General features: G+C 38.8%; 1 protein-coding gene across 1 annotated transcript in view; it reads left to right on the top strand.

The window, feature by feature from the left end:
* Window positions 1-3,564: 3,564 nt before the first annotated feature.
* SYBU (syntabulin) overlaps window positions 3,565-26,478 on the top strand; it is a 117,547-nt gene continuing 94,633 nt past the window's right edge. Inside the window, exon 1 of the mRNA XM_032760283.2 lies at window positions 3,565-3,580. The gene's annotated coding sequence lies outside the window, so the exon portion shown is untranslated. The remainder of the gene's footprint in view (window positions 3,581-26,478) is intronic.

Raw genomic sequence — 26,478 nt, 5'->3', positions numbered from 1 at the left:
AATTAAATTAGACAACATAAATTAGTGCTTAGTTTGCAGTATATACTCAGCAAATGTGAATTCCTCCCCATTCTGTTACCTTGGAGGAGTAACATATCAATCTAATCACACTTTAGCGAACAAGTCTTGAGGAAATACAGAGAGAGAAAGGAAAGATAAGATAGGTTTGGAATATGGTACTGGATACAGATTACTGAATAAGTAAATTATAGATAGATCTTAAGTATTAATTATATTAATTATTAATAGAATATTATTAATAATTATATAAGACTAATAATATCAATAATTATTAATATCATTCATATTTTTGATAGAAGCAACAAAAACTGAACTTTAAGTATTTTTAGAACAAGAAAATTACACTTTATACTCTCTATATAAGAAAGGCTAGCATTGCTTTGCAATCACTTTAACTGAATTTGTTTTCCTTTAACTTTGGATTTCTTATATGAGCATGTGGCTTCTGGGCACCATTTGACCCCTCCAACTTGTGAGCTGCCTATTTAGCACCCTTCTCAGGTCTTAGGAAGTTAAAAGAGGGATTTTCTTTGTCTAATTCAAATCTAAAATCTAGGGGAAAACAAGTAGGTATGGGGAAGGTTTGTAGTTGTTGTTGTGTTGTGTTGTGTTGTATTGATAGCCATGAGGAATAAGTCCTGGTTTGGAAAGATATGAGTTTTGGGAAGAAGTTGGGAGTCAAAAAGGAGAAAAACCTGAAACCCAAAACTAAGGAAGCATGGCTGATATAACATCTAAAAACCTGGATTAGATCATCTTTTAAAGTCCTGCAATCTCCACTCCACTCTGCAATCTCCAATTGCATAAACTCCCCGATTTAAACCTTCCTCCTAAACGATTTCTACAACTGTTTCTACAATTACATTGTATTCTTGGAATTCCAGCAAAATTTGAGTTTGATTATTTGTGCTTTGATATTCATTGAGAGGTATTTACTATATTCTCAGTTTCAGAAGGTGCTCTTATAGCAGAGACATCATGGAGGAAGTATGTAGACAAGGACCGAGGAAGAAAGCGCCTGCATGTGAGCCTCCTCCTTTTATTCCACAGTACAGTCAGGACTGTGGCCAGTCTGATGAAAACCAAAAACAAGATTTTTCCCTTTCCTCTTTCTATCTTCTAGTCCACTTGACCATTCCCGCTCAGGAACTCCATGTCTGCCCTTTCCTCTTCCCTACTTTACCACCCTCACCCCCACCCCTCCCACCTCTCTCACATATACACTCTCGGTGCCCTTAAGTCTTCAGAATAAAAATAGAGTGACATTTCCTTCCAGATAGGTAGCAATCCCCATTCTAAAGGAAACTGTTTATGTGCAAGGGCATAAGACTGGTTATCTTTAACCTAATAGTCTTACATTTTCGTAGCACTTTGTGTACACTTTTTTTTAGCTTCACAAATGATCTTATAAATAACTAGTTGGAATTCAATAAAAACAATCCAGGAATACTTGATGCAGAGGTCCTGGAAGCCTGGATTATGGATAGAAGGAAGACAGAAAGCCGAGTTCCTAGAGCATACTTCGAAGAGGACATAAGCTAATCTGGTGAAGGAAATATTGGGCAGAGAGCAGTTTTGACCAAAAGTCAAGGGAGGGCACTTACATCCCTTTAAGGCCAAAAGAGGATTAAACTCAATGGTTGGACTTTGAATAGAGGTAGAATGGGAGGGGTGGGGAGGGAGGGAAGGAACATACTAAGACCTCCTATGTCACAGTTTGGCAAAGAGGGAAGGGAAGGGATGGGAAGGGAAGGGGAGGGAAGGGGAGGGGAGGGGAGGGGAGAGGAAAGAAAGGAGAAAAGAAAAAGAAATTGTTGGGATGGGTTGCACCGTGTTATGAATATGTATTTTCAATGGGGGAGGGATTTCTAGGGCTTAGAAAACACTACAGAGAAGAAATCTTCACGTCTAAGCCTTACAGTGAGAAGTAGAAGAAATGATCAGATAACAAAAATAACCTGGAACTAAAAATGAAATGCTTAAAGCATTTAACATGTGCCAAGTTAAGTAGGAATATGAGATTGTCAGGTTACCATTGCATAAACTTGCGCTGCCAAGTTTCCTCACACATGAATGTAAGTAGGTTGGACTTCAAGCTAACTGTGTGCTAAAGGCTAGTGAATACAGTAAGGAAGGGAGGCAGGGAAAGGAGAAGGGGTAGGATGCAGAAGCATCCCTTCCTTTTGTGCAGAAACTTCCTTCAGGGGTAAAAATGAAGAGTAATCTCAAAGTAAGCAAACAACATCACAAGAATCTCACCTAGAAGAGTCTTTAGCCAAACTGTGGTAGCGACTCTTTCACCCTTAGCTATGATAGGACGATGTAACTGGATTCATCATTAAGAGCCGTAGGAAAGCTAGGCGTTCTTTATGGGGCTACCTGGCTGGGACTCTGGCAATTCTGAGGGAAGAAAGCCCCTTTGCAACAGTCTCTTCAGAAACCTATTTTCCAAGAAAAGCAGGTAGTGGGGTTGATTATTAAGTTTGCATTTGGACTAAGAAATTAGAACACAGTATCCTTTCCAGTCTGGGGTTCCCGTCAGCCCTACCTAAAGTCAAAACAAATTACATCTCTATTGCACTTGCTATTAAAGAAGTCTGGAGTATTTCTGTTAAACCCAATTGCTCTTATCTCCTGAGAACTAGAAAGTGAACAGCCACATTTATCCCCAGATCAAAGATCAGGAAACTTAAACAGAGACACACTGTTCAGATGAGGCGCCCAAGGTCACTGGTGAAGTTAGAAAGAGCTTGAAGCTGTAGGTAAGTCTTCGCCCCCTAGTTTTGAGCCACGCCTCCTTAGCTGTCCCCAGACAGGCAGGCTGTGGTCGCGAGATAAATTTTCCGAGGGAGACTGTCCTAAAGGGCACCTTAGGTTCACGCTGAAGTCCGTGTTCAGGGCTCTTCCTCTCCAGCGTGAGGACAAGGGTGCTCCTTAGCAGTGGGGTGAGTAAAGACCTGGAGGGAGACTGGGGTCCCAGGCCCTCAGCCACCCCCAGGGATCCGCTCCAGATTGTGCAACGCAAGCCCTCCCGGCCTCCGCTGGGGCTCCCTCATCTGGCAGGAGCCCAGAGGCTCTGCAGCGCGCCACCCCCGCTGAGAGCGGCTTCTTCAAGAAACAGATCCTGCAGCATAATCTGCCAGGGCCCTGGCAACAGGAACCGGTCCTTCCGGCAGCGAGCCCAGGGAGCAGAATCCTGGCGCCCCCCGCGCGCGGCCCTCACCGTGCTCACGCCGCTGCGCCCCACCCAGCGGTGCCTGCCTTTTGGTCCCCCGCCCTTCTCTCCATTTCGTCCTCAGCCCCAGCAGCCTCCGGGCTGGCTGCAGAGGCCGAGGGGCCGAGGGCACCGGAGAGCAAGGGATTCCGCGGCACCACGTGTCCGAGCCGGGCTAAGGCGGGCGGAGCGGGCCGGGCCCGGCTCCCCGGGCCTGAGCGCAAACCAGCAGCGACGCGGGGTCCAGTCCGCACCGGCACCCGGCCCAGCCGGGGCCCGGTCTCCCGGGCGCACGTAGGTGCCTCCTCCTGGACAGCGCGATGGGGCCCTTCTGGGCGAGAAAGGGTAAGACCGGGGCGCCTATGCGGGCTCTGCTGTCAGTGCCCGCGGACACGGGAGGGCGACTGATGGTCTTCGGTCCAATGAGGGCAGTGATGGGGCGCTCCGGACCCCAGGACCACCCTTTCCAATGCGGGAGGTATCCAGGGTGCTCGGCGATGCACAGAAGAAAGTCGTGGAAAATGGGGAATCAAGGGCACTCTCAGCACATGGAGGCCAAGGGAAAGGCACTCCTGTTTGATTAGTTTGATTGGTTGTTGAGATGGTCGGGCTGGACTCCTTGTTGGAAGGAGCAAGACTGGCCAGGCCAATGTGTAGGCCGTCGGTTTTGAATCTCCCTGTACTGGTTGTTCTCAGGAGTGGGTTTGGAAATGGTGGCTTTTGATAAGGAAGGTTCATTAAGAATAGGTGTTCTCCAGGAAGCCTCCATTGAGCTCTCCAAAGAGGGAGACAGTCCCAAGTCCCCAGAGGACACTTTTCAAATTTCTGCTGCCTGGAGAAACTTTCGTAAAGACTATTCCGGGTGAGAAAGGATGACCCATTTTCCATTAATGTGCTGTTGAAGGGCTACGCTGATGAGCTCAAAACCTCCTTATCGTAGGTGGTATCAACAGGTTTGGATTTAAAATAGAGGTAAATTGTACAGTAAAAGATATCTGTAAGCTTAATTTAGTATGTGGAAAGAGATTCTGAAAGCTTTTTAAATGAAAGAAGCTACTGGGGAAAATCGTTGCTTTTATCTTCCCCAGTGTCCAGCAGGTAGTGCTATCAAGGAAAACAGGAGACTTCACTGCTAGGTTCCTCCTGCGTCCTCTAGCCCTGACCCCAGAGCCTGTGCAGCAGAAGCAAAGGGCAGCTGTGACATCTGGATATCTCTTCTCAGAAAAGGGCCACATTTGAACCCTACAGATCAGAATCTTCAACTCAAAGTTTCTGCCAGATCAGATTCGTCAGTAGGCACATTTTAGGAATGTTTGCCTTTTCCTCCCCATAGGGCGCCCTTGGGGCAAAAGGAGTCAGGTATTCTCTATGCCAAGTTTTCTCCACTTGTACATTTGGGAGAGCAGTAGCACCTATCTCTGAGAGATGAGCCCAAGTGAAATCATTCTTTTTATATGCTTCGGATTTTAGAGCAGCAATACATTATCATAGTGCAGATTTTGATTGCTTAATTTATTTTACAATAGCACTATTTTAATGCAGAATATATTTAAAATACGCTGTTCAATTCATAATGATCTGTACATATTTAAATAATATTTAATTCACTTGATTTGTATTTAATAGTCCTTAAGGTGATATCATAATTGAAACTAATTGTATGCATTCTTAAATGCTGATGCACTGAACAAAAAACAAAAAATTGGTCCAAAACTTTATTTCTACAGATGATCTACTGAGGCTTGCAGAGAGTGAGTAATTTAGCCAGTGGCGCACTTAGAACCAGCTGTCTCTAATAGTCATGTTTTTTTTTTTTTCATATTGTAGTAACAGTTGGTAAAAGATAAGCACAAAAGAGTAATACTACAAACCAGTGGTTGACAAGGTTTGGAGATGGGATGAGGGTGAGAAGAATGTGACACTAAAAGTGTAGCATGAAGGAGATCTTTGTGAGGATGGCATAGCTATGTATCTTGATTATTGTGGTTACACAAATCTACATATAAGATAAAATAACAGGCCTGGTATGGTGGCTTGTGCCTGTAATCCCAGCACTTTGGGAGCCTGAGAAGATGGGTTGCTTGAGTCCAGTAGTTAGAGACCAGCCTGGACAACATGGTGGGACCCCATCTCCACTAAAAATACAAAATATAAAAAAAAATATGTGGACACAGCAGTAGCTGCCTATAGTTCCAGCTACTGAGGAGGCTGAGGCAGGAGAATTGCTTGAGCCCAGGGTGCAGGGAGCTGTAATAACACCACTGCACTCCAGCCTGGGTGACAGATCAAAACCTTGTCTCAAAAATAAATAAATTAATTAATTAATTAAAGAAAATTAAAAAAATCATAGAGCTGTAAACAGGCATTGCACCAATGTCAATTTCCTGGCTTTGATATGATACCGGAGTTATATGATATAACCATTGGGGAAAACTGGGTGAAGGGTGCATGGGATCTCTCTGTACTATCTTTACAACTCCCTGTGAGTCTACAATAATTTCAAAATAAAGAAATTTTTTTACAGTCATTTTTTAAGTACATCAAATTCCAACATTGGCCATTTTTCTAAATCTGAATGTGTACAAAATATTTCATTTTACTATATATGCTGTTATAAGTACGTAATACATACTTAAAATACTTGTGGTACAAACTAACACCTGCATATAACTTTATTGATATTTAAAAGACCATACACACCTTTAAGATATAACTTAATCATGCTGGAATATCAAATAGCATCTTAGCAATAGGTATTAATTTCATTTTAGTCAATTTCTGTTTATTTAAAATTTTGGAAAACAAAGAGAAAGTGTTTTATTTAAATAGTACTTGCGTGAAAATAACAGCTGGTGTTTTTATTTTCTTCTCTTTTTTTTGTCTGTGTAAAAATACTGAGGTTTTGAGTCTACATCCTTCTTCTTAGCAGGATGTTTTCTGTGGTTTAGGTGACAGAACCCAGAGATATCACCAAGCAGACATGATAGAGGGGATAGGATAGAAAAAAAAAAAAAAGAACAAAACTGATGTTCATAAAGATCTCTCATTGAAAGAAATTAGGAAAGTAAATTAAGTTATTTGAAATATCCGAAAAGTCTTTTGTGGATGTTCAGAGCCACCCTCACCAACATCAGGGTGTTTTTTCTTTGGGGTTGGCCACCAATGGCCGAAGTCCCAGAATACCTAAATCTATCCCCAAAGAAAACAGGGAACTAAAGCTTCTGTGGTCTTGTAGACTGACGGCAGGTGCTGGCAAAGGAAAGAAAGGTTCCTGTGTACACACTTCTGACGAAAGAAATGATCTTTTGTATGGGAGAAGGCAGTATTTCCAGAACTCCAGAACTTCCGTTTTTCTAGTATACTTCACAATTTTTATCATCTCTGAATATGAATCATACTACTATTTACTGATTCTTACTTAAATTAACACATTATTTTTCACTCAGACTTTATCAAAGGAATAATGCCCACCTATGAAATAACATGTTTCATCTGTTTGTTACATTTCTCCTAATATGTACAAATAAATATATATTATAGCTTTACAAAAGACATCCATGAACCACCTAAAATTCTCTGTGTACCACCTAATGTATCAGCAAACACTGTACAATGACACAACCTTGGGAGGTGCTCCAGGACCTGAGGATGAGGAGAAGCCTAGCTATGCAGAGTAAGTAGAGAAAATATTAAATTAAAAATTTACCTCTAGATTATTTTTCCTATATGGTCTTGTGAATTGTCAAAATGTGGTTAGAATGAGTACTTCTATTGTTAGAGCAGTCCATTTAATTATTGGGATGATCCATTTATCCTTATATTGAGAGTAGATGCGAACTCACCTAATTACCTCTACTGTATCTCTACTTCCACCCAACCAAAAATTCTCTATAATAATGCCATGTGACATTTTGCCAGATGCCTCATCAAAGTCCATATGCTCTGCCAGTTCTAACCCTATCTGTAATAAGAAAAAAAAATCTAGACTTGGTCCAAGTAATTCTTAGAAGCCCAGGACTATCTCTGTCATTTTTTTCTTTTCTAAGCACCCAGAAACCAACATTTTATTAACTTGTGCCAAAATATTGCCCAATATTTCATTTCAGCCTCATCAATCAGTGTTTTACAGGCTTTCCCTTCTCTCTGGCTTTGGAAAATCAGAACTATATGCTTGGCTTCTATATTTCTAATATCTTGGAATCTCATGCTCAGGGTTCTTCATAGACATTAACAGTGGTGCCATAATTCTATTTGTATGAGATGAGATTGTAAAGCCCAGTTCATAACTTGTTAAATGTCTTAAGAGAAGCTAGTGACATGACTTGCCCTGAGCTTTATTCTCTTTTGCCAAGTTTTATTTTTTCCTTTTTAGTTTGGAAATAATTTTTACTTGACAGAGAAGCAAACGAGTCACTAGAAAGTTATGTGTTCTCTTAGTTATTCATCAGTATTAAATGAACTGTAACAAGTAGGGAGTTTATACTTTTCTTTTTCTTCTTACTTAAAACATAAAGTGAATCTTTTTCTATTTCTTATGGTAAGCCATAGTTCAAAATTAGAGTTCAGTCTTCTTGAAACTGTGAACTGAAGTTTTACCATATCAAATGTTCTTGGGACCAGAACCTTGGATTTTTCAGTTTTTTGCATTAATAGTAATGGTATTTATTATCATAATATTTAATTCAGCTTTTAAATTAACCAAACATCATTATTTTATCTGAAAATGGTGGGATGTGAGAGAGATTACAAAATAAGAATATTCCAAATGACCTTCTAAGTAAAGGTGTGCAAGTTGAATACAGAAAGAGAAAGAAGTAAGAAATTATCTATTTCTCTGAAAATAAGGAATGAAATATGAATTTAATCTCAGAAGAGTACATATTTTCTTATTCCCTAAAGAAAACTGTGAACCTTTGGTGACCCAACTAAAGACAGTTTCCTGACTTAAAACCTTAAAAATCAATTTAGTTTCAACTTACTAACTGTGAGAATTTTCTTCCCAAGGGCAGAACTGATGTCTTTTGTAGTATAAATGAAGAATGGGTGGAAGGTAATATTAACCAGTTCTCTTCCTTCTTTCTTGATTTAACCTGTGCCTGGGGAAACTCAATTCATAATTTCATCAATTTTGCACCATTAATACACACCAAATCAACTTTAAATGGTATGGAATGATAGTCTAAGTGAGTAGGAGCCATTAAACCTAATGACACTTAAATGTATTCATCACATTGATGCATGTCTTTTAAAGGGCTATTATGTTTTTCCACAAGAGAGAAGGGGTTTGAAAGTGTAAACTTTGTATTATCTATATGAACATTCTTTAGTATCCATTTGGTTCTTAAAACATATTAAAATGGAAGTTAGCTATAATAAAGTTATTTTTAAATTTTAATCAAAGGGGAACCTTTCCTGTCACTCCCAAGAGTAAGGCTGTCGGGGGGTGCTTTGTCCATGGTGCTGAAACGGGCTCTTCCTCAGTGACCTCACTACAGAATTAGGTACAGAAAGAAAAAAAAAAAAAAGGCATTTCTTCCAGTTAATGACTTACAAGAATACAAATATTGACTTTAAAAATTATGTATTCTTCAGTTTTATAATCAGCATGGAAAGAGAATTTGCAGACATTACTAGCTTGTATATTTGAGTGATGTGCTTGTAGGATGAATTGACAAATATTTGTTTTTAACCTATTTGAAGTATAGCTTGGAAATTTTTATCACTTTACTCCTACAATTTCTTGATTAATTAAATTAATAATATTTAATGGTTGTCAATTTCTATTTCTTTTTTAAAAACTCTTCATTTCATAATCTTTTAGTCCCATAGTATTGCTTTCTCTCTGACTTTTATTACAATAGATACTTTGGACATTTTTCACATAATTTTAAATAAGAAAAATTATGCCTCCTCAAATAATGAGCCATTATTTCCATTACAATTTATATGTTTGTAGAATACTTATTATCCATAACAAATTGTCAAGAAATACTTAATGCATATAATTGTGAGGATTATGAAGAATTTTGATATATGGCCCTTGCCCCTGAGAAACCTTAAATAAAATAATTACTGCATTTGCATAAGAAATAAAATAACAACACAAAGCAGCGTATATTACTAGAATTTAAGGTCATTGAGGGACTGGACCTGTTTGATTTTTTATAGATTTATCTCAAGTATGTAACACAGTTCCTAAGTCATAGTGAGTGCACAAAAAGTATTTGTTAAATGCCATAGAACATTAGTGAATGAATAAGTGCAAAAAGAGCTAGAATTTGTGGCACAAATCAGATGATGTTGATTTATAGCTACCCACTTAAGAAGGGGTATGCATTGTCCAATTATTATGTTACAGAAATTGATATACATTTATCTGTTTTCCTCCATGCATTAAATTATGAAAAGCAAAAATAAGTCTAACATGTTTTCATGTATATTAAATGTTAGGTATTTTAAGTGTTTTACACATGGCACCTCACTTATTGATCACTACAATTATTACAATTTCCTCTTTACAAATGAGGAAAGTTAAGAGACCGTCTTAAGTAACCCAGTCGGTAATTAGAAATTCAGAATAAAACTCAGCCTGTCTAATGCTGTGTTTTTAACTATTACTATGCCAAAACCCCAAACTATCCTTGAGCATCAAAGAGCTTTTGTAATTTTCATGCCATCATGTGAATTCTAGCTCTTTAAAATCTTTCTCTTGATCTGTTTATGGAAGATCTGTTACCTAGGCAACCTTGCTTTTCTAATTAACAGTAGAGAAGTCACTTTCCTCCCTCTTCATAACAGGCAAAAGGAAACTTTATTCATGGGGAAAAGCATAAAATCCCAGAGCCAGAGCCATCCTTTGGGTTTATGTAGAAAGCAGAGGAAGAAAAATGACAGAGTGGGAAAAGAATAGATAGTCCTCTCTACCCTCTATCCTAAGTTGGAAAGGTTTTGTGGGGACTCCAGTGATTATTCTCTGACAATTAGAATGTTCTCTCCTACTTCTTTTTGAAGTGAAGTAGCTGTGGCATGAGGTTCAGCCAAAGACTTTTGAAACAATGTTCCAGACAGAGGCTTATTTTTCAGTTTCCAACAAGACCAATATCAAACACCCTGAGCTAGATTGATAATGTTTATACAATTATATTAAATTTATGTACAGATGTTTAATAAGCCCATTATATAATTTCCTCACAGTATTTCCCAGTCCAATATTTCTTATCTTTGTGCCACATTTTTTAAACCAAAACTTTTAAATCCAGCATCTATTATTCAGCTGTCACCACTAATCATCACTGAAGCTTGTCCAGAAAACTTATCAATCATCTTGAACTTAACTCACTTATGATCACTTTTTGTAAAGAAGTACGAAAAGAACAGATTTAGTAGCTTAGCTGTGTTAATCACATAGAATTCTTACCATTCTGAAATTTGCATCTGGACATCCAGCTAGAAACTTAAAAATGAAAGTTAACTAAGCCCAATAGTTCTGAAAACATTCCACATACTGACAATACCTAAACACTTATTTTCCTTATTGGAAAACACCAAAGACAATCTGATTTTCCTTGCTGAAATAATAATAAAGTTATGCATTAGGTGAAGTGTATTAGTTTGTTCTCACACTAGTAATAAAGACATATCTGAGACTGGGTAATTTCTAAAGGAAAGAGGTTTAATTGACTCACAGTTCTGCATGGCTGGAGAGACATCAGGAATCTTGTAATTATAGTGGAAGAGAAGGCAAACACATCCTTCTTCACATAGTGGCAGTAAGGAGAAGTGCAAAGAAAAAGAGGGGAAGCTCCTTATAAAACCATCAGATCTTGTGAGAACACACTCACTATCATGAGAACAGCATGGAGGTAACTGCCCCCATGATTCAATTACCTCCTACCGGGTAACTCCCATGACACGTTGAGATTATGGGAACTGCAATTTAAGTTAGGGTTTGAGCGATGGACACAGAACCAAACCCTATCATTCTGCCCCTGGCCCCTCCCGAATCTCATGTCCTCACATTTCAAAACACAATCATGCCCTTCCAACAGTCCCCCAGAGTCTTAACTCATTCCAGCATTAACCCAAAAGTCCAAGTCCAAAGTCTCATCTGAAACAAAGCAAGTCCCTTCTGCCTATGAGCTTGCAAAATTAAAAGCAAGTAAGTTACTTCCCAGATACAATGGGGGTACAAGCATTGGACTAATAGACCCATTCCAAATGGGAGAAATTGGCCAAAACAAAGGGGTTACAAGTCCCATCCAAGTTCAAAATCCAATATGGCAGTCATTAAACCTTAAAGTTCCAAAATGCTCTCCTTCAACTTCATGTCTCACATCCAGGTCATGTTGATGCAAGAGGTGGGCTCCCATGACCTTGGGCAGCTCTGCCCCTGTGGCTTTGCATGAGACAGCCCAACTCCTGGCTGCTTTCACAGGCTGGTGTTGTCTGTGGCTTTTCCTGGCACACAGTACAAACTGTCAGCAGATCTACCATTTTGTGATCTGGAGGACAGTGGCCCTCTTCTCACAGCTCTACTAGGCAGTGCCCCCAACCCAACATTTCTCTTCCACTCTGCCCTAATAGAGGTTTTCCATGAATGTTCTGCCCCAGCAGCAAACTTCTCCCTGGACATCCAGGTGATTCCATACATCCTCTGAAATCTATGTGGAGGTTCCCAAACCTCAGTTCTTGATACCCTAAATCATCACTCTCGAGTTCAAAGTTTCACAAATCTCTAGGGCAGGGACAAAATCCCACCAGTCTCTTTGCTAAAACATAGCAAGAGTGACCTTTACTCTAGGCCCTATCAAGTTCCTCATCTCCATCTGAAACCACCTCAGCCTGCACTTAATTGTCTATATCTCTATCAGCATTTTGGCCAAAGCCATTCAACAAGTCTCCAGGAAGTTGCAAACTTTCCCACATCTTCCTGTCTTCTGAGCCCTCCAAGTCTCTAGAAAGTTCCAAACTTTTCCACATTTTCCTATCTTCTTCTGAGCCCTCCAAACTATTTTAACCTCTGCCTGCTAACAATTTCCAAAGTTGCTTTCACATTTTCAGGTATCCTCATAGCAGCACCCTACTCCTGGTACCAATTTACTGTATTAGTCTATTTTCATGCTGCTAATAAAGACATATCTGACACTAGGTAATTTATAAAGGAAAGAGGCTTAATTGACTCACTTTCGGATGGCTTGGGAAACCTCAGGAAACTTACAATCATGATGGAAGGGGAAGTAAACATGTCTTTCTTCACGTAGCAGCAGTAAGAAGAAGTGCCAAGCAAAAAGGGGAGAATCCCCTTATAAAACATCAGATCTCATGGGAACTCGCTCACTATCACAAGAACAGTATGGAGGTAACAGACACCATGATTCAATTACCTACCACCAGGCCCCTCCCATGACACAAGCAGTTTATGGGAACTACAATTCAAGATGAGATTCGGGTAGGGACACAGCCAAACCATATCACGAAGTGACTGACATATTATTGATATGCTTTCCAGTCCTGTATATATCAGTAAATATCTAGAGGCTTGTAAATTAAGTGTGTGATCGCTTGCTCCAGAATATTTTTTCCCAGTTATTGAATTACGTATGCTGTTATCCAATTATTGTACATAAAAAGAAGAAAATAAACTTCATCATTTATAAAGACCCTAGGAGAAGGGATGAGATAGCACATAACACATCTTAAATTTCTTCTTAAAAATTTGACATTACATAGCAATCCCTGCTTTACATTCCCTCTGTACAATGAAAAACAATATTAAACATAATTTGAAATTAAATTTTTCCTATACTTTAAAATATATCATGTTAACACATGAATAAATTGCACTGCTAGGTTTTCTTTTACTCTTTATGGCCTTAACTTTTTCACATTATTTTTCATCCCATTATACTAAGCTTAATCTATATTTCACTGCCCTAAGGAATTTCTTTCTCCTTTTATACTAACTGCTTTTATGTACGTTAATGAAAATTTTGCATGCCAAGGAGAAGAGGTGAAAACATTCAGACACACACTCTTGACTTCCTTAATGGACATTCATAAGAAGTGAAACATTTCTTTCTCAGTGTCTCTAATATATGTTACAAATGAGATCAGGTTAACATTAATGTGACCACAAACTGCCAGCTGTTCAAATTTACACATTCATCGTATTGCTTGTTTTACTAGTGCACAAGGGAAATACCATCTTCTGGGACTTTTCTTCCCCCCATCAGGATATTTAAGCTGGAAGCTTTGTCAGACTGCGTCAGTGTTCCCTGAGTAAGCAGGAATGCAAACTGCAATTTTAGCATTAGCATTCTACTTAGAACAAAGGGAGGTGCCTGGAAGCAGTACACATTAGTGCAGAGTTTTCTGGTTTCCCTTTAAAGAGAAGGCACAGCCATTTGACTCTTGAGCTTATTTAAACAAGTCACCAGTCCTTGACTCCAGAACTGAAGGCTTATATGTTCTTTCTATTTGGCTGAGCCGTAATTTTTGATCACTTCTTCTTCCCAAGAGGTAAGTTTGCTTGTTGTGGTAAGGGAGGTATATTTGTTTTGCTAAGGAGTTATATTCTTGTCAAAGATTTGTCATAAAAATATTAAGGAAGATGTGGTTAACTAAATCACATTTCATAAAATATTGCTGATATTCCAAATAAGCCTAGTTTTGGAGTTAGAAATGATCAGGAGAAAATTTAAGTTTTCAAGTGAGCATTTAAATAGCAAAGAATGTGTACGGTCTGACTTATGATTCCTGCAAAGAAATTGTAAATCATGTATTATAAAATTGTTCCTAATTTGTCATTAGTGTAGAAAGCTGTTTTCCTTTTATCAAACTGTATAAAACTAATTTCTTTGGGTTCTTCACTCTGAGTCTCTCTGATCTGATTGACCAGGAGAGAGCTGCTAACTATAGTAGCGTGCTGCCGTTCCTACACTTGGCAGGTTGACAGTAGTTGGGCGAAGGAGTTTAAATTAGTTTCTATTTAGAGTTTATCCCAGATTATATAATAATTTTGTACTGCAGGCTTTGCTCTAGAATGTAAGTGAAAATTAATGCTCTTGATCTAGAAACATTTTAAATTGAATTAATTTGAATGTGATATGCTGTTGTTTTGTAGTTGTACAAATTGAATACATCTGTAGTATATGAGAGTTTATACATGTTCTCCTGGTTGGGAGCTTTCACAGGTTAAGGTTGAAGTGCCATATCTGCTCTTAAGTAAATGTGTTCTATCATTTATTGTTAAACTATCAAGTGTGTACATTTTCAGAAATAGCTACCATGAAGGTAATGGTTTAGTTTAAAACTTGGAGACTCTCACAGGTGAAACTGGATTTAAATACAGCTATTTTTCTTACTGGCTCCAATACCATTTGGCATTAAGTGGGTACCAGTTAAACTCCCACCTCAGCAAGAGGGGAAAGATTGTTGGCCAGTGCTCTAAAGGCAGTTTTATCTCTAGCAAGACTTATAATATTTTTGCAGGCATTCAGAAATCTATCCTGAAATGGTGGTAATTATTGTTACTGTCAGAGTCATCTCGTTCCTAATAACATAGAGAGCTGTCTTACTTGTGCTGTCCTTAATTCCTCACACCTACCTAATGTCCCAAACCCCAACTTGTTTGAGGTCACTTAGGTGTAATAGCAAAGCAATTACATAAGAATAGTGCCATTATTGTGTGGACAAACTAAGAGCAATGTTTTCCAACCTTAACTGCACATTGGAAGATGTTACCGGAAAGGGGTCCTGATCCATACCCCAAGGGAGAGTTCTCGGATCTTGCACAAGAAAGAATTCAAGGCAAATTCATAGAGTAAAATGAAAGCAAGTTTATTAGAGAAGTAAAGAAACAAAGGAATGGCTACTCCATAGGCAGAGCAGCAGCATGAGCTACTCATCGGCTATTTTTATGGCTATTTCTTGATTACATGCTAAACAAGGGGTAGATTATTCATGAGTTTTCTGGGAAAGGATTGGGCAATTCCCAGAATTTAGGGTTCCTCCCACTTTTTAGACCATATAGGTTGATTTCCTTACATTGCCATGGCATTTATAAACTGTCATGGTGCTGGTAGGAGTGTCTTTTAGCATGCTAATGAATTATAATTAGCATATAATGAGCAGTAAGGATGACCGGAAGTCACTTTCATGGCCATCTTGGTTTTGGTGGGTTTAGGCCAGCTTCTTTACCGCATCCTGTTTTATCAGCAAGGTCTTTTTGACCTGTTCCTTGTGCCAACCTCCATCCTGTGACTTAGAATATCTAACCTCCTGGGAATAGAGCCCAATAGGTCTCAGCCTTATATTACCCAACCCCTGTTCAAAATGGAGTTGCTCTAGTTCAAACACCTCTGACAGAATCACATGGTGGGCTCCATGCATCAGTATTTTTTAAAGGTCTTCTTGTAATTCTAAGATTTATTAAGGTTGAGAACCTCTGCCTTAGTAAGAATTGTCTTCCTTCATGATTTTAAAAGTTATTTGAGGCTGGGCGCGGTAGCTCACACCTATAATCCCAGCACTTTGGGAGGCCGAGGCGGGCATATCACAAGGTCAGGAGATCCAGACCATCCTCGCCAACATGGTGAAACCCTGTCTCTACTAAAAATACAAAAATTAGCTGGGCGTGGTGGTGCACACCTGTAGTCCCAGCTACTCGGGAGGCTGAGTCAGGAGAATTGCTTGTACTCGGGAGGCTGAGTCAGGAGAATTGCTTGAACTCGGGAGGTGGAGATTGCAGTGAGCAGAGATCATGCCACTGCATTCCAGCTTGGGCTACAGAGCAAGACTCTGTCTCAAGAAAAAAAAAAAAAGTTATTTGAAACTGCTCTTCCGCCCCACCCCCAGACAGCAATATCAAGTACTACGTTATTTATCTACATATAAGACAAAGTGAGAAGTGGGGTCTCAAGCTTAACCTAACAATCTTGAGTTATGGGACATGACATAAAATTCATAGGGGTGCAAATGTGATGCTTTATCTAAATGCTAATATAATTGGGGTCAACTCTGGAAAAGTAAACTTTAAAAGGGTGTGACTTTTAAAGTTTACTTTTACTCTTTTTACTTTAAATGTTACTTTTCCTTTTCCTTTTTTTTTTTTTTTTTTTTTTTTGAGGTGGAGTTTCGCTCTTATTGCCCAGGCTAGAGAGCAATGGTGCGATCTCAGCTCACTGCAACCTCTGCCTCCCGGATTCAAGTGATTCTCCTGCCTCAGCCTCCCAAATAGCTGGGATTACACGCATGCACCACCATACCCAGCTAATTTTGTATTTTTTGTAGAGATGGAGTTTTTCCATGTTGGTAAGGCTGGTCTCGAACTCCTGACCTCAGGTGATCCACCTGCCTCGGCCTGCCAAAGTGTTGGGATTACAGGTGTGAGCCACCACTCCCAGACTTACTTTTCCATATCTAAATGTAATAAAGTTGTGTTTGAGTTATTCAGCAATGTTTATCACAGTTCTATGTCTGAGACCCATCTTAGTCTGAAGTTTGGAAAACACTCACTCCAGCCAGTTTGCTCAGGTAGAAAAAGTGACTAGAATACTGCATTTATAAGGTGGCTGAAAGAATTGAAGATATAATGCATGATAAAAGTCTAGCATAGTGCCTGACATACAGTGGGTATTTAATATGTTAGTTTTCACCTTCCTTCCTCAGCTTATTAATTTTAACATTAAAGCATCTCAGGTTAACCTTAAGGCAATGAGTAGAGAAAAACTATTATTTCCCATATATTATGATGGTTCATCTGTTGTTTTTCAAAGAGGATTAATTCAAAGCTTTGCCTGGAACATGAGGTGTATTTTTTGCAATTTACTTCAAATAATTAAAGAAATTCAAAGTCATTAAAAAATCATGCAGAAAATGCGAAGTTTATTAATTTGTCTAAATGTTAAAATAAAGAAAAGAAATAACTAAAATATGTCCTTATTTTGGTCATTGGCAAATACACTGCAGAAAGCATTTCAAATTATTTGTGTGTGTTCATATTTTTTAATTGAAAAGGTACCAGGGGTTAACTTGTATGTATTACTTTTAGAGTATCTTAATTTTTTTTTCAGTTTTGTAAATGACTATTGTCACTTATTGGCACAAGTTCTTTAAAGGCCTCTCACAAATCTTAATCCATGTGCATATCCAACAAACTAACTACAGATTTCTAGCTGTTTTTTCCTATATCTTCCTTCACACACACAGACACACACACACACACACACCCTGAAAGACAGAGAAAAGAGAGAGAAATGGAGACTCAGGCACAAAGAGACAGAGTGAGTGAGAGATTTTTCCACAACATATATTCCAAGATCTTAGCCAACATAAATGTTGATCACAACTGACTACTGCCAAAGCAATCCAATAAATACTTAAGTGACATGTTCTTCATTATGCAGAGAATCCCATTCCCTCTTGGGTGCCATGTCCATAGCTCAATTTCTGAAGACAATATTTAAGTCATTTTTAATCATACAACTTCTGGACATCAGACTCTGAATCTCAATCTAGAAATTTCTAATACTTTGTCTATTCCAGTTGAATTCTCAATAATTTATATTTGTATATAAGAAACCTGATGCTATACTGTGAAACTGGAGTTAAGCAACTGCGATTTATAATGAAACCCTGGATTCCAAGTTGCTTGACTACAGTTGATTAAATGCACAGCAGCCTTCAAATGACTTACATTTGCTATATTCTTTCTAATAATGATAACCAACTACACGATAACTTAATTTAATAATGACAGTGTTTTCCTGAGATAAGAATGTTTGTGATTTTTGCACATTGATTTTATATCCTGAGACTTTGAGGAAGTTGCTTATCAGCTTAAGGAGATTTTGGGCTGACACAATGGGGTTTTCTAAATATACAGTCATGTCATCTGCAAACAGAGACAATTTGACGTCCTCTCTTCCTATTTGAATACCCTTTATTCCTTTCTCTTGCCTGATTGCCCCAGCCATAACTTCCAACACTATGTTGAATAGGAGTGATGACAGAGGGTATCCTTGTCTTGTGCTAGTTTTCAAACGAAATACTTCCAGCTTTTCCCCATTCAGTATATTGGCTGTGGGTTTGTCATAAATAGCTCTTATTATTTTGAGATATGTTCCATCACTACCTAGTTTATTGAGAGTTTTTAGCATGAAAGAGTGTTGAATTTTATCGAAGGCCTTTTCTGCATCTGTTGAGATGATCAAGTGGTTTTTGTCGTTGGCTCTGTTTATGTGATGGATTACGTTTATTGATTTGCATATGTTAAACCAGCCTTGCATCCCAGGGATGAAACCGACTTGATCATGGTGGATAAGCTTTTCGATGTGCTGCTGGATTTGGTCTGACAGTATTTTATTGAGGATTTTTGCATCAATGTTCATCAGGGATATTGGCCTGAAATTTTCTTTTTTTGTCGTGTGTCTGCCAGGTTTTGGTATCAGGATTATGCTGGCCTCATAAAATGAGTTAGGGAGGAGTCCCTGTTTTTCTATTGTTTGGAATAATTTCAGAAGGAATAGCACCAGCTCCTCTTTGTACCTCTGGTAGAATTCAGCTGTGAATCCTTCTGGTCCTGGGCTTTTTTGTTTGTTTTAGGCTATTAATTACTGCCTCAATTTCAGAACTTGTTTTTGGTCTGTTCAAGGATTCGAATTCTTCCTAGCTTAGTCTTGGGAGGGTGTGTGTGCCCAGGAATTTATCCATTTCTTCTATATTTTCTAGTTTATTTGTGTAGAGGTGTTTATAGTATTCTCTGATGGTAGTCTGTAGTTCTGTGGGATCAGTGGTGATCTCCCCTTTATCATTTTTTATTGTGTCTATTTGATTCTTCTCTTTTCTTCTTTATTAGTCTGGCTAGCAGTCTATCATTTTGTTAATCTTTTCAAAAAACCAGCTCCGGAATTCATTGATTTTTTTAAAGGGCTTTTCTTGTCTCTATCTACTTCAGTTCTACTCTGATCTTAGTTATTTCTTGTCTTCTGCTAGTTTTTGAATTTGTTTGCTCTTGCTCTTCTAGTTCTTTTCATTGTGATGTTAGGGTGTCAATTTTACATCTGTCCTGCTTTCTCCTGGGGGCATTTAGTGCTATAAATTTCCCTCTACACACTGCTTTATCTATGTCCCAGAGATTCTGATACATTGTGTCTTTGTTCTCATTGGTTTCAAAGAACTCATTTATTTCTGCCTTAATTTCATTATTTACCCAGTGGTCATTCAGGAGCAGGTTGTCCAGTTTTTAGTGAGTTTCTTAATCCTGAGGTCTAATTTCATTGCACTGTGGGCTGAGAGACTGTTATGATTTCAGTTATTTTGCTTTTGCTGAGGAGTGTTTTACTTCCAATTACATGGTCTATTTTAGAATAAGTGTGATATGGTGCTGAGAAGAATGTATATTCTGTTGATTAGGGGTAGAGAGTTCTGTAGATGTCTATTATGTCTGCTTGGTCCAGAACTGAGTTCAAGTCCTGAATATCCTTGTTAATTTTCTGTCTCGTTGATCTCTATAATATTGAGAGTGGAGTGTTAAAGTCTCCCACTATTATTGTGTGGGAGTCTAAGTCCCTTCGTAGGTCTCTAAGAACTTGCTTTATTTTGCTCATTAGTTGATGCAGTTTCTTCACAGTGTCGATGTTCTTTACAATTTGGTATGTTTTTATAGTGGCTGGTACTGGTTTTTCCTCTCCATATTTAGTGCTTCCTTCAGGAGCTCTTGTAAGGCAGGCCTGGTGGTGACAAAATCTCAGCATTTGCTTGTCGGTAAAAGATTTTATTTCTCCTTTGCTTATGAAGTTTAGTTTGGCTGGATATGAAATTCTGGGTTGAAAAATCTTTTCTTTAAGAATGTTGAATATTGGCCCCCATTCTCTTCTGGCTTGTAGGGTTTCTGCAGAGAGATCCGCTGTTAGTCTGATGGGCTTCCGTTTGTGAGTAACCTGACCTTTCTCTCGGGCTGCCCTTAACATTTTTTTTTTTTTCATTTCAACCTTGGTGAATCTGATGATTATGTGTCTTGGGGTTGCTCTTCTCGAGGAGTATCTTTGTGGTGTTCTCTGTATTTCCTGAATTTGAATGTTTGCCTGTCTTGCTAGGTTGGGGAAGTTCTCCTGGATAATATCCTGAAGAGTGTTTTCCAACTTGATTCCATTATCCCCGTCAATTTCAGGTACACCAATCAAAAGTAGGTTTGATCTTTTCACATAGTCCCATATTTCTGGGAGGCTTTGTTCGTTCCTTTTCATTCTTTTTTCTCTAATCTTGTCTTCATGCTTTATTTCATTAAGTTGATCTTCAATCTCTGATATTTCTTCTGCTATATAAATTTGGCTATTGATACTTGTGTATGCTTCACAAAGTTCTTGTGCTGTGTTTTTCAGCTCCATCAGGTCATTCATGTTCTTCTCTAAACTGGTTATTCTAGTTAGCAATTCCTCTAACTTTTTTTCAAGGTTCTTAGCTTCCTTGCATTGGGTTAGAACATGCTCCTTTAGCTCGGAGGAGTTTCTCATTACCCACCTTCTGAAGCCTATTTCTGTCAATTTGTCAAACATATTCTCTGTTCAGTTTTGTTCCCTTGCTGGCGAGGAGTTGTGATCCTTTGGAGAAGAAAAGGCAATCTGGTTTTTGGAATTTTCAGCCTTTTTGCACTTTTTCCTCATCTTGGTAGATTTATCTACCTTTGGTCTTTGATATTGGTGATTCTTGTATGGTCTTATTGTGTGGACATTCTTTATGTTGATGTTGATGCTATTTCTTTCTGTTTGTTAGTTTTCCTTCTAACAGTCAGGCCCCTCTGTTGCAGGTCTGCTGGAGTTTGCTGGAGGTCCACTCCAGACTCTGTTTCCCTGGGCATCACCAGCGGAGGCTGCAGAACAGCAAAGATTGCTGCCTGTTTCTTCCCCTGGAAGCTTCGTCCCAGAGGGGCACCTGCCAAATGCCAGCCGAAGCTCACCTGTATGAGGTGTCTGTTGACCCCTGCTGGGAGGTGTCTCCCAGTCAGGAGGCACGGGGTCAGGAACCCACTTGAGGAGGCAGTCTGTACCTTAGCAGAGCTCGAGTGCTGTGCTGGGAGATCCATTGCTCTCTTCAGAGCCAGCAGGCAGGAACGTTTAAGTCTGCTGAAGCTGTGTCCACAGCCACCCCTTCCCCCAGGTGCTTTGTCCCAGGGAGTTGGAGTTTTATCTATAAGCCCCTGACTGGGGCTGCTGCTTTTCTTTCAGAGATGCCCTGTCCAACCCAGAGAGGCAGTCTGGCTACAGCAGCTTTGTGGTGCTGTAGTGGGCTCCACTCAGTCCAAAGTTCCCAGTGGCTTTGTTTACACTGTGTGGGGAAAATCACCTACTCAAGCCTCAGTAATGGCAGATGCCCCTCCCCCCACCAAGCTCCAGCATCCTAGGTTGACTTCGGACTGCTGTGCTGGCAGCGAGAATTTAAAGCCAGTGGATCTTAGCTTGCTGGGCTCCGTGGCGGTGGGATCTGCTGAGCTAGACCACTTGGGTCCCTGGCTTCAGCCCCCTTTCCAGGGGAGGGAATGGTTCTGTCTCGCTGGCATTCCAGGAGCCACTGGGTTTGAAAAAATGACTCCTCCAGCTAGCTCGCTGTCTACCCAAACAGCCACCCAGTTTTGTGCTTGAAACCTAAAGCCCTGGTGGTATAGGCTTCCGAGGGAATCTCCTGGTCTGTGGGTTGTGAAGACCATGGGAAAAGCATAGTATCTGGGCCTCGATGCACCGTTCCTCATGGCACAGTCCCTCACAGCTTCCCTTAGCTAGGGCAGGGAGTTCCCCAACCCATTGCGCTTCCTAGGTGAGGCAATGCCCCACCTTGCTTTAGCTTGCCTCTGTGGGCTGCACCCACTGTCTAACCAGTCCCAGTGAGATGAGCTGGGTACCTCAGTTGGAAATGCAGAAATCACCCACCTTCTGCGTTGATCTCGCTGGGAGCTGCAGACAGGAGCTGTTCCTATTCGGTCATCTTGCCAGCCACCCCCAACTTTTAAATTACATAATGTATTTTGGCTGGGCTTGGTGGCGCACGCCTGTAATCCCAGCACTTTGGGAGGCCAAGGCAGGCGGATCACCTGAGGTCGGGATTTCAAGACCAGTGTGAGAAACATGGAGAAACTCCATCTCTACTAAAAATACAAAATTAGCTGGGCATGGTGGCACATGCATATAATCTCAGTTACTCAGGAGGCTGAGGCAGGCGAATCGCTTGAAACTGGGAGGCAGAGATTGCAATGAGCTGAGATCATGCCATTGCACTCCAGCCTGGGCAACAAGAGCAAAACTCCATCTCAAAAACAAAACAAAAAAAATTCATTTTGACTTAATCAGTTTTTCAAAAAGGTTGACACTAATAACTCATTTTTAATTCAAGTAGAGAGAAACATGCCATCCTCATTTTTTGTAATTAAATATTTATAAAGTACCCATAGCATGTTTTGTGCATATTAAGTCATAGGCCTAAATCAGTTGTACCTTCTTGCAAGAAGCCTAAATCCAATTTAAATAAATGCTATAATAAATGATATGAACCCTACGAAAATTGAATTAGAGATTGGTTTATTTTCATAGTTCAGAAAATATTTCTGAAACACATTGAACAAAACTAGTTTGAAACATTTCAAATGCTTTAATCACTCAAAGTATTTTAGGGTAAGGTGCTGTTGGCCTAATTCATGTGGCCAAAAATTAAATTGCAGTGGAACTTAGAACCCACAAGAGCATTACTACAGGAATATATGTGAGGAGGGCCATCTGCCATCCTCAATGAGCTTCCCTCCAGCCCCCACTGAAAAAGACTCTTTGAGGTTTAGGCTGAGTGTACTTCTCAGAGGACACATCTGAGAAAATGCCCCGTGTGTGTATACTCCTTCTATCTCTAATGGCATGAATAATGAATAAGAAGCTTATGAAATATGCACTCAAATAGCCTTCCTCTCTTTTTAAGAAAACACTATGCCACACCTATAGTAAAGAAAAAAAAAACTGGAAATGCTGAAATAAGATTTGTCTTGAATTTAATGATTTTGACATAAATAATTTTTTTGCATGGAAATTTGAGTTCATTCTTTCTCAGAGAATTATTATGGGGGTAAGAAACCAACACTACACATTTGAAATCAGCATTTTCATACCCAATTACTATGCTATGAATTAGAAAAAACAAGTAACTTCATCTAGAAGATACATAATTTGAGAGCTGTTGACTCTGTCTTTTAAAAAGAACCAATTTTTTATCTGTTTAGCACAAAGAGGAAAAATTCTATATTAAGGTTCCCTTTGATGCCCACATAAAGCAAAGTCTCTCTCTCTCTTCCAGTCTAACTCTATTTCTACCTCTCCCTCCCTCCCTCCTTACCTCTTGTTTCTTTAGAGAAAACAATTAAATTATACTCCTAGAATTCTATTATAAATGGAAGAAATGAAGGGAGATGGAGAGGGAAGAAAAGAAAGAAAGGAATCAGGATTGCTTGGTAAAAACTGATATGCTGGCAGAAATAAAGCAAATCCTCTTTAATTTAAAATTTTATTTAAAGATCTTATGTTTAAACAATAATGAAAGATAAATTATAGAAGTGAATGACCATTTATATCTTCATTCAGTAGTATTCACAAAAACATAAATTATTACACAGTAGCCTTATCAAAATAGTCTTATAGAAAAAACATCACAGTAAAGGTCAGGAAGTATTTAGAAATTCAATGAGCTAGTATACATGAAAATTATTTGTAAAACTAAAATATATAAGGCAATAGTATTAAAAATGTATTTTTCTAAACTTTTTTGTAAATATGAAAAGTCTAATTGTTAAAGTTTTACTTTTTATTTTTTATTTTATTTTTATTTTTTTTGAGATATACCTAATGTAAATGATGAGTTAATGGGTGCAGCACACCAACAAGGCACATGTATACGTATGTAACAAACCTGCACGTTGTGCACAGGTACCCTAGAACTTAGAGTATAATAATAAAAAAAAATTTTTTTAAACTTTTAAAGTAGAATTTAAACTGCTTAGTATTCAGCTTGGTATGTGGATGCATACATATATGTGTTGGAAACAGCTAATAACAGAATAATAAAACAGAAGCTAATTTCTACATCATGAAAATGAATTTATTAGAGTTCTGCTCATAATTCTGTTATCATTACTGACCTTTTTTTGTTTAACCTAAGCCTGCTGAAACCTCTACATTTATACTGAAAATAAATGTGACTATGATGAGCATTCATCAGCTTTTGAAAGATTAAAGTGCCTCGATTGCTCACACATGTATGGATTTTTTATTTTACATAGGTAGCTAGGATCCAGGCTATGTCAATATCGCTTGAACAAAGACAGTTGTAATCAAGGAATAAACATTTATTTAAACTCACAAATAAATGTTCATCCTATGGGAATTATAAAATCAATGAACACATTCTTCTCTATTATGAAATAGTAGCCTCTGGCTGCATCAAATTTTCCTTGGATAAGTTGGGGAAGAGATGCGGGGAAAGGAAAGAATCAACCCAAAGAAGCATTTAATTGGTATAAGTGAATTCACATTTTTCTTACTTGCACTTCAGATATTAAAACATACAGTGTTTGAACCAAACCTGACTTAGGATTAAATCAGAAATGACAAAAAGATGCTTTACCAGCTAAACTTCAACACGTTGATATGTTTTATATTATAATACCTCATACATGTAATCTATTCAATCAGATTTTACAAGTATTTGTGACGGAGACAATAAATATCTTCAAACTCATAGGTCAGTTGATTTTTTTTTTTTTTTTTGACGGAGTCTCGCTCTGTCGCCCAGGCTGGAGTGCAGTGGCGCGATCTCGGCTCACTGCAAGCTCCGCCTCCTGGGCTCACGCCATTCTCCTGCCTCAGCCTCCCGAGTAGCTGGGACTACAGGTGCCCGCCACCACGCCTGGCTAATTTTTTGTATTTTTGGTAGAGACGGGGTTTCATCGTGTTAGCCAGGATTGTCTCCATCTCCTGACCTTGTGATCCGCCCGCCCCCGCCTCCCAAAGTGCTGGGATTACAGGCATGAGCCGCCACGCCCGGCTGATCAGTTGCTTTTTAAACTAATTCAGTGTCAGAGAAATAAACCTAAATTTTCAGTCTAGTAAAATTTTTGCTGTTTTCAATGTCTCCCCTTTCGTAGGCACTTAAAATTTGACATGTGGATGAATTTCAATCTATTTGTATGTAAAATTTAACATGATTGAATTAAATACTTGTGTTCACTAATTTTCATAAAATATTCATCATACAAATTAAGAGGAATTTTAAGTTACAAGTTATTGAGCTTGAGTTACTAGCCCAATCTTTTTCACTGAGACTCCTTTGAAAGACTGTCAAGTTTGAAAATAAAACATTTGCCATCCAGTGTTCACCCTGAGATGCTCTGAAATATGTTTATCTTTGACAGCAACGATCTGAAATAGCAGGATACTATTTTGCTATTTTTAGTAATACCATGAATAATATGTTTTCAGGTTTCGTTTTTCTTGTTGGAAAATTGTGTGGCGACATCCCCTCAAAATCATTCCTTACCCTCTACTCTCCATAGCACACATACATACAGACAGACAAAGGTGGAAGAGTTATATTACATGTTGGTTTGGGTTTTAAGGAAAGCAAGTCACAGTAATATAGTTAAAATACCTTTGAAATATTTTAAATTGCCTACTAAGTTACCTAGCCAGTTTCCTTCTAGCATAAGAACAGGTCAATTTTTTTTTAAATACCAGATGAAGTTGTTGATGTATAATTAGAATCTTAATGTAAAAATAGTTGGATCTTAAAACACTAGCAACAAAATGGTTCAGTAAGATGTGAGAACCAAGGCGACAGCAGATCTACACCTCACATTTCACTTTAAATCTCAGGCCTTAACTGGAAATGCCTACACTATTAAAAGTCTCTCTCTCTGTCTCTCTCTCTCTCTCCTTTCTCTCTCTCTCTCTGTCTCTCTCTCCTTTCTCTCTCTTATTCTCTCTCTCCCCCTCTCCCCCTCTGCCTCTTCTTCCTTCCCCCCTCCCTCCCTTATTCCCTTGTTCTAAACTTGAATACTTGTGACTTGTGTTTGCTTAATTTAAAGGAAAATATGACAAGACTCTACTTTTTTGCCAAAAAGTCCATTAGCCTCCTGTAATTACAAGCTTTGTGGTGGTGTCACGCCAGGTCTCACTAAGAGTTGCCCAGGAAGCAGTAAAACATACAGAATGAACTTG

This window comes from Hylobates moloch, unplaced genomic scaffold (assembly GCF_009828535.3).
Source record: "Hylobates moloch isolate HMO894 unplaced genomic scaffold, HMol_V3 SCAFFOLD_9, whole genome shotgun sequence".
Lineage (NCBI taxonomy): Eukaryota > Metazoa > Chordata > Mammalia > Primates > Hylobatidae > Hylobates > Hylobates moloch.
Note: the sequence above shows the minus strand (reverse complement) of the source record. Positions and strands in the feature narration are given on the sequence as shown.